Source organism: Microtus ochrogaster, unplaced genomic scaffold (assembly GCF_000317375.1).
Source record: "Microtus ochrogaster isolate Prairie Vole_2 unplaced genomic scaffold, MicOch1.0 UNK54, whole genome shotgun sequence".
Taxonomy (NCBI): domain Eukaryota; kingdom Metazoa; phylum Chordata; class Mammalia; order Rodentia; family Cricetidae; genus Microtus; species Microtus ochrogaster.
Window position 1 is genome coordinate 1,849,798 of NW_004949152.1, and position 8,550 is coordinate 1,858,347.

The 8,550-nt window shown below is 42.9% G+C and overlaps 1 protein-coding gene and 1 pseudogene across 2 annotated transcripts in view; both read right to left on the reverse strand.

Annotated features, from left to right (window-relative positions):
- Fto (FTO, alpha-ketoglutarate dependent dioxygenase) overlaps positions 1-8,550 on the reverse strand; it is a 344,281-nt gene that overhangs the window by 310,820 nt on the left and 24,911 nt on the right. Inside the window, exon 1 of one of the 2 annotated variants that reach the window (XM_026777285.1) lies at positions 6,929-6,944. The exons of the other annotated variant lie outside the window; for it this stretch is intronic. The gene's annotated coding sequence lies outside the window, so the exon portion shown is untranslated. Of the gene's footprint in view, positions 1-6,928; positions 6,945-8,550 lie in introns of those variants that run through there. 2 annotated transcript variants of the gene reach the window in all.
- Positions 4,260-4,405, reverse strand: LOC113455508 (annotated as a pseudogene).

Sequence of the window (8,550 nt, forward strand, 5' to 3'; positions counted from 1 at the left end):
ATCTGAACACACTATATACAGCATACCTTCAACCCTGTGTGCACATCTGAACACACTATATACAGCATACCTTCAACCCTGTGTGCACATCTGAAGTCACTATATACAGCGTATCTTCAGCCCTGTGTGCATATTTGAACACACTATATACAGCGCATCTTCAATCCTGTGTGCATATTAGAAGGTTCAGTCTTTAGAAAACAGACTCTTTGCTTAGTAGAAACACCATGGAGATGTAAATATCTAAGAAATTCTAATAAAACAGACATAAGTAATGACATCCAGTCACTATGTCCAGATCTTAGGAAAATCCCACGTAACTACACATGTAATATTCAGCTCGATGTCACAAAACCATTCCAGCTGTCAGCATTCTTGTAGAAAAACAATAGGGCAGGAAAAACACAAGTTCTGGTGCTTCTTGTTAACATTTACTGTGTGATCCTAGGGTTAGTGGTGGCGCTGCTAAATATTCATGTCAGAATAGCAAGAAAGGCACACAGCCTTCTAACTTCAGGCCACACACACCTACAGAGACAGGCCAACACAGGCACCTCACTACTGAAAGGAAGTAGCTTTGATGGCTCAACAGGTAAGGCTGCTCTTCCAAAGAACCCAGGTTCAGTTCCCACAGACAACTGTCTGCCACTCCAGTTCCAGGGGATCCCATACCCTCACACAGATATACATGTAGGCAAAACACCAATGAGCATTATAAAAAATACATACATTAATAAATTTAAAAAAGAAGTGTCTTTGCTACCCTTTGCATCTCGATATTTATTCTTAGTCCCAATATAGATTTATGATGGCTGCCAAGGAAACAAAATAGCATATTTCTCCTTCCTCTTTACTAAAAGAGAGAATATTAAGTGTATACAAGTGTTTTAAAAAATAATGTAACTACTAAAAATGCTAAGAAATAGACATGAAGACAGCAATGTCACAGAAAGAGACAGAGAAGAAAATACAGATAAGTAAAGGATGTGGAGTTGGGAAATACCATCCCTAAGATCCCGAATACTCTGAGTGTTAAATACAGAACTTTTAAGGGATTTTTATTTATTATTATTGTGTATGTGTTCATCTGGAGAGGGTGCACGTGTGCTGTGGTGTGCTTGTCAAGGACAGAGGACAACGCCCTGCAGTCAGTTCTCCTCTTCTTCCTTTCTCTGGGTTCTAGGATTGAATGCAAGTCAGCAGGCTTGCAGGGCAAGCACTTTGGAGTCATCTCAACCACCCTAAGTCAAACTATTTTTGGATAATGTACTGTCTTAAACTATCTACACCACTTTTTTCTTGCCATTTATACTTTCACAAAGCATCCCACCGAGTCTCTCGGTTAACATGAAGTTTTCAGAGCTGGAGAGATGTCTCAGTGATTAAGAGCATGAATGTACTGCTCTTCCAGAAGACTTAAGTTTGAGATCCAGCACCCACATCAGGTGGCTCACAAAATCCTGTAGTTCCAGCTACAGGGAATCCAACACCTCCTGCCTCTGTGGGCATGACTGCAGGTACCCCACATAGATACACACACAATAATTTAATATATATTAATTTGTTTGGTATGGTGTACACATTTGATGCAAGCACCTGAGAGGCAGAAGCAGGTGGATCTGTCAGTTTCAGGCCACTCTGGTCTCCATAGAGAGTTCCAGGCAGGCCAGCCAAAGCTAAACAGTGAGACCTTATCTCAAAAAAAAAAAAAAAAAAAAAAGAGAGAGAGAGAGAGAGAGAGAGAGAGAGAGAGAGAGAGAGAGAGAAGTGTAGGAAGGACATAAAGAAGGCTCTTCTATACTGCTAATGGAGTATGACAAGATACACTCATCTTAGCAAAGAGTTTCACAGCTACTGAAAAACTTAAGCAGAGTGAAACAACTCCACTCCTGAATGAAGTGTGTGTGTGTGTGTGTGTGTGTGTGTGTGTGTGAGAGAGAGAGAGAGAGAGAAAGAGAATGTGTGAAGACAAACAATTACAATGTTCACATAAACATCCGCCTCTGAATGCTAATGGCAGCAACATTCATAATACCTAAAAAGTAGAATAATCCAAATACCTGCCAACTAATGAACAGATAAAAGGAGTCTCTCCATATAATGGAATCCATTCATAAAAGGAAATAAAGCATTTCCACAACCTACAACATGGATGAGCTTTGTAAACAGCAGGCTAAGTGACAAGTACAGTCCATAGACTATGGAGCAGTCCGAGGCAAATCCACAAACACAGAAGGCAACTGTGACTGCTCAGGGCCAGGGAAAGGTGGTGGATGAGACAGGCTAGAGAGAGAAAGAGTGGGTACAGCGTTTCTCTCCACAAGAATGCTCCTTCAAAGCCACAAACCTGCAAGTGTCTAAGAATCTCACCAGAAACTCATTTAGAAAGGGGGAAAAATACACTAAACTCCTTGGGAAACCCTAAGTGGCTTCTATTTTATCTCATCAAATTATAATTACAATCAAAGTATCTCCAAAGCCACCTTACCTTCCCCCTTATCATTAAGGGGGAACTCAGCACACACCTTTAATCCCAGCTTTCCTCAGACAGAAGCAGGCAGATCTCTGAGTTTGGGGCTATTCTTTTCTACACAGGGAGGTTCTGGGCCAGACAGAGCTACACAGCATGACTAAGTCTTTAACAAAGAAGAAGAAAAAGAAAAGAAGAGAAGAGAAGAGGAGGAGGAAGATTAAGAGGTTGAACAGGAGGAGGAAGAGGAAGGGAAGGAGGAGGGAAGAAGAAAAGGAAAGAAGAGAAGAGGAGGAGGAAGATTAAGAGGTTGAACAGGAGGAGGAAGAGGAAGGGAAGGAGGAGGGAAGAAGAAAAGGAAAGAAGGAAGAGGGGAGTGGGAAGGAGGAAAGAAGGGAAGAGGAAAAAGAAAAAAAGTTTCTTAACTATCTTCTGAGCAGCCACCCGAGAGTCACTAACTGTATACACAGCTAATGACGTTAAGACAGTTAACTGCTTGCTCTCTCTTGCCAAAGCTATACTCAACACTTCATTTCCCCTACTTTAAGAAGCACATTCCACACTTGGGTCTGTCTTTCCTTCTGAGCACCTCCCTTTCTCTTTAACAAAATTTCCAATTCTACTCCACTCTACCAGCTAGTCCTCAGATTCTTTTCAGCAATAAAGTCATGAATCCCTGTTGGCCTAGGTTACAGTCTCTAAAAATCCATGGCAGCTGCTCAGGCTAGCGAAGGTGGCAGCATGGAAATGCATCTCTGGTCCCTCCTGCACTAGCCAGGGTTCTCCAGAGGAACAGATAGGGATTGAATGAGAGAGGGAGGGAGGGGAAGGGAGGAGAAGGGAGAGGAAGGGAGGAGGGGAGGGGAGGGGAAGGCAGGGGGAGGAGGAGAGGAAAGGAAAGAAGAGAAGAGAGAGAAAATGTTCCCTGATAGTTTTGTTTGTTTTGACTTTTGTTATGTTTTGTGGTTTTGGTTTTTGGTTGTTTTTATAAGACAGAACAAGAACATAAAACTGGCTGTAGAGGATCTTGGGGAGAGGAAAGACATGATCAAAGGATATTTATGAAAAGATTTAATAAATAAACAAATCCAATGGCCATAAAAGTGTAGGGTTCATTATAGTGATTTGGCTGATGGGTCTTCAGTACTTCCATATCAATTTCGAGATTTTGTTTTCTAATGCAAAAATCACACTGGTATTTCCAATGCGATTATACTGCGTCTATAGATTACAGGGTAGTATGGACCGTCTCTGAATAATCCTTACAATTCATGAACACAGGACATCTTTCCATTTATTTTGTATCTTCTTCCATTTGTTTCATACTACTTTGCAGTTTTCCTGTAGAGATTTTTCACCTCTTTGCACCTCTTTGATTAGATTTATTCGTGGGTAAGGTTTTCTGTGGTTTTTGTATGTCCTTTTTGGTTTTTGCAACACAGTATCTGGACTTGAACCCAGGATCTCAGGCATGCTAGGCAAGTGCTATGCCACAGAGCTATACCCTGGCCTGCATAGCTACTGTGACCAAGACTGTTCTTTAGGTGTCTTTTTTCCAGACAGCTTGTCATTTACATCTCAAGGGCTAGTATTTACATGGTTTGAAAATGTCCTCAATTGATTCAAATGTCTTCATTTGAATTTTTAAATGTCTTCCATTTGATGAACTATTGTGCTTTTCTGTGTGCACAATTTGTAGGATTGTTTAACTGATAAGACCTATCGTGGAGCTGGTTTGGGTCTTAGCACCCACGTGGCAGCTCACAACCATCTGGAACTCCATTCAGTTCCTAGAGATGCAACTTCTGGTTTCTTTGGATACCAGACATGCATGCAATGCACAGACATACATGCAGGCACTTATACATGCTGATACAATTAAAATTAAAAGAACAGACACTACACTTGATCTTGGCCAAAAGGCTCAGAAGCAGCCAATTTGTATAATTGTGTGCTAAATTTAGTATTGTTTTTCTTGTCTGAACTTTTCTTAGTTTTTTTTTTTTTTCCAAGTCTCTATTCCATACATATAAACCTTTTTCATCCTGGCTCAAGTAAACTACACTTTGCAGCTTTAAAGCCCTGAAGGAAATCTTTGAGTAATTTTATTTACTTGCAATGTTCTTTCTGAGGCTCTGTCTGAAACACCTGGTAGAGAAGGCAAACCTTCGTCATCTCCCTCTAACTTTACTTCGAGGCAGACAGGCTGAACCACACAATTAATGTGCAGGGAAACCCTGCATTATATCAAACACAAATCCAAACAACACAACTTTTTCCGGGAGTTCTCTGGCAATGGCCTCAGAGCATGTCAGTCAATGTATTTTAACTTAGGGGGAAACCTCCTTCACTAAGAAGTGGGACTTATCGCTCATCCTCCATGTTGTTATCTCAGAGACTATCGACTCTCCAAGTAACTGTGTGCTTACTTCACTTTTACACAAGTCAGGCAGGCCATGACAATGAGCCTGTTTGTAAATAAGTATATATTAAACATAAATCGGACTGCTAGACCTGCGACCTTGGGGTTCCGCAATTAGATGGGTCCGCACTAAGACGTGTGTTCAATCTGTCATACAAAGTCAGAACTCTTGTCTCTCTTGTTCATTCAGTCCTTGCCCTAATACAGTACCACTTCATCCCTTCTTCCCAATGCATCTCATCAGGAGTCAAAACTGTCAAACATTTCCACAGATAAACAGAAATCTGCTGGCTTTTTTTTTTACTGTCTGTTGTTATTATAAGGGGTGACAATGTAATCCGCCTCAGGCACCTCTCTCCATCCATGCCAGGCAGGTTCTTCTTCTTTTATCAGAAAGGAGAGTGGGTCATCGCATGTTAGTACATGCTGACACCACTGCTTATAAAAGCAAGATAAGAAGTAGCTGCCCTAAAGGTGCCTTAAGCGCTGGCTTCTGAAAAGACACCTCAGAGTCAGAGGTGGAAAATGGTGTGGGTCAGCCACACATGTCTCAGTCAGGGCAGGCAGGAAGGCAGAGTGAGGCACAGAAGGCCTTCAGGGACACCCAGGTCAGAAGATCACGACCCTGTGGTGTGAGTTAGCAAGATGAGGTCTGTAAGCAGACAACACTGAAGAAGGACACTGATTCCTCAAATGAGCAGCAGAGGTTTGAACAAGACAATCAATTCATCCTGAATCTAACTCTAAACATTAGGAGAGAGAGGTCAAATGTGGCACTATGATGGAGGAAGGTCATTGGTTAAGTAATAAAGAAACTGCTTGGCCTCATAGGTTAAAACATAGGTGGGAGGAGTAAACAGAACAGAATGCTGGGAGGAAGAGGAAGTGAGCTCAGACTCGACAGCTCTCCTTTCGGGGGCAGCACCCCGGCCGCCTGGCTAGCTTATACCCCGAAATAATTACACAGACACTGTATTCTTTTAAACACTACTTGGCCCATTTTTATCTAGCCTCTTTTAGGCTAATTCTCACATATTAATTTAGCCCATTTCTAATCATCTGTGTAGCACCGGTCTTACCGGGAAGATTCTAGCCTATGTCCATCCTGGGTCGGAGCTTCATCATGTGCGTCTGCCCAGGAGAGAGGAGCATGGCGTCTCTCTGAGGCATCTGCCCCAGAGAGGAGAGCTGTCGAATCTGAGCTCACTTCCTCTTCCTCCCAGCATTCTGTTCTGTTTACTCCTCCCACCTATGTTTTAACCTATGAGGCCAAGCAGTTTCTTTATTACTTAACCAATGACCTTCCTCCATCAGCACTACATGCCTACAATGCCAGCACACAGGAAGCTGAGGCAGGAGGATCACAAGGCCAAGAACAACCTGGGTTACCATCTTTTGCCCAAAGTGTTCTAGGATTCAATAGAGTGTTATTTGAGCTAACAAAATTAATGAAACTGCTAATTAGTCAACCATACGGAATTGCCAAATAAATGATTATATCCATATGGGTCTACTGTGGTTTGGCATTAAAATACTTTTAATATAATTAGAAATGCAAAAGAAAATAACAACAACAACACACACACACACATACCAAACAAGCCACGACAGTACTACACAGAATGATCTGATAATAAGCAGATGAAAGGATGGATGAGCTGCTAAATTTACTTAGCAAACAGGAATACCAACTTTGATAATTGCTTTACCAAAAGCAACTCAACTCATATGTTGGATTTCTTTAAAGTAATTAGTCTATCTGAGACTAATTTGCCCCCCTCAAACACTACCACATCTTGATGTCATTTGTAGGAATGTAGTCTACTTCCTAACTTTCTCAATCTTCACCCTCCTCTTCTACCACAATGCTGGGCATCTGACCAAAGGGAGATGAGAACACTGTAGGATGTTCTTCACAACTCCATTATAAAGGGACTCTAGGTGTTCCTATAGAGTCTGTCATAATTAGGTGACATCTGACTGTTTCGTGCAATGCACAATATTGGGAAGTCAACAGATGAATGACAGACTCTTACCTCCGAGGAGCTCAGAGATTAGACAGGCAAATGCACAAACAGCTCCAGTGACAGAAGGGTGAAGTGTCTTGAAAACAAGGATGGCAGAGTCAGAGGCTCTCAGACGAAGTAGTATTTGAGAAAACTATTTTCTAGGTGCCACTGGTTTCTCATTCTAGGGATGTCTGGTTTCTCATTCTCTCTCCTCTCCTAAATGACCGCCATTACCTGGAAGCCAACTGAAGACGTGTCCAAGGCTGAAAGCAGACACCTGGACACCTTATAGCTGGGCTGATCCACCACCGTACCCACCCATGCATCACCCCAGTTTCTGCCATAAGATTAAAAAACAAAACAAAACAAACAAACAAACAAAAAACCCTAGCCTAGCAGTCCAGTGGCATCCCATTTCTGGGGACCCATCCCTGCTCCTAGAGCTCTGTGCTCTTTCTCTCCAATAAATCTTTCTAAATTCACCCTCCTCCCCAACACATACAGACACCACTACACCACACACACACACACACACACACACACACACCAACACACATACATATATGCACACCACATACACACACATACACACACACACACACACACACACACACACACACACGTCGTCCTGTCCCAGAAGTCACTGGCTGAGGATACTCACTCACTGGAAGTTGTGTGTGCCTATAAGTGTATGGTCACCCTAAGTTCTGAGTTGAAGCCCACCTAAGGTGAGAAAGAACCTTTGTCAAAATCAAAGACACTCCCTTGCCCTAGTCACCACAAAGTTATGGGGCAGGGAATTTCATTTGTCCAAAAACAAAAAAATGATGCCAAAGCCAAACCTGTGAGAAATGGTCACCAGCAAGGGACATGCTGACTTGACTTTCCCATTCAGTCCTTCAGCTTAGTAATGGGGAGGACCAAATATGGGCCTTCACAGAGCTGCATCCCAACCTTTACTCTACATTTTTAAGGATGGCAAAGTACATAGTGGCAGGAAAACCACAGCTCAGAGTCAGAGTCTATGGAAGAGAAACCAGTGTGACCTTAGCTGTCGCGTGAAGACATGAGATAAAGATGGAAACCAGCAGGACAAAGGCCAGGACTTGGATGAGAGCGTGGGCAGGAACATGGCACTCTTTCCTCTGGCACACTCCTGTGATCTTTCCAAGGCCCACTCTGGTGTCAGGTATGTCTCTGCTGGGGAGAGCCCCAAAGGTCATCTCTTCCTGCCATCCTCACCAGTCACCATCTGGTTACCCTTTGCTTCCCTCACTGCACTTAGGACTACAAGAGTATGTGCTACTGTTCACTTATGGACTTCCTTCTCCCTACAGCTCAAAGACAGGTACTGCTTGTTCAGCTCGTGGCTGCACGCCTACATTTATACCAGCGTCCGGTATATATAATTCAATAAATACTTGAGGAGTGAGTGTGTGAGCGAGTGAGTGTGTGAGCGAGTGAGTGAGGAGTTAGTGAGTGAGCAAGTGAGTGAGCGAGTGCACAGCAAGCAGGTGAGTAAAGACTGAGTGAACAGTGAGTGAGTGAGCGAGTGAGTGAGCGAGTGAGCGAGTGAGTGAGCGAGTGAGTGAGCGAGTGAGCGAGTGAGTGAGCGAGTGAGTGAGCGAGTGAGTGAGTGAGCGAGTGAG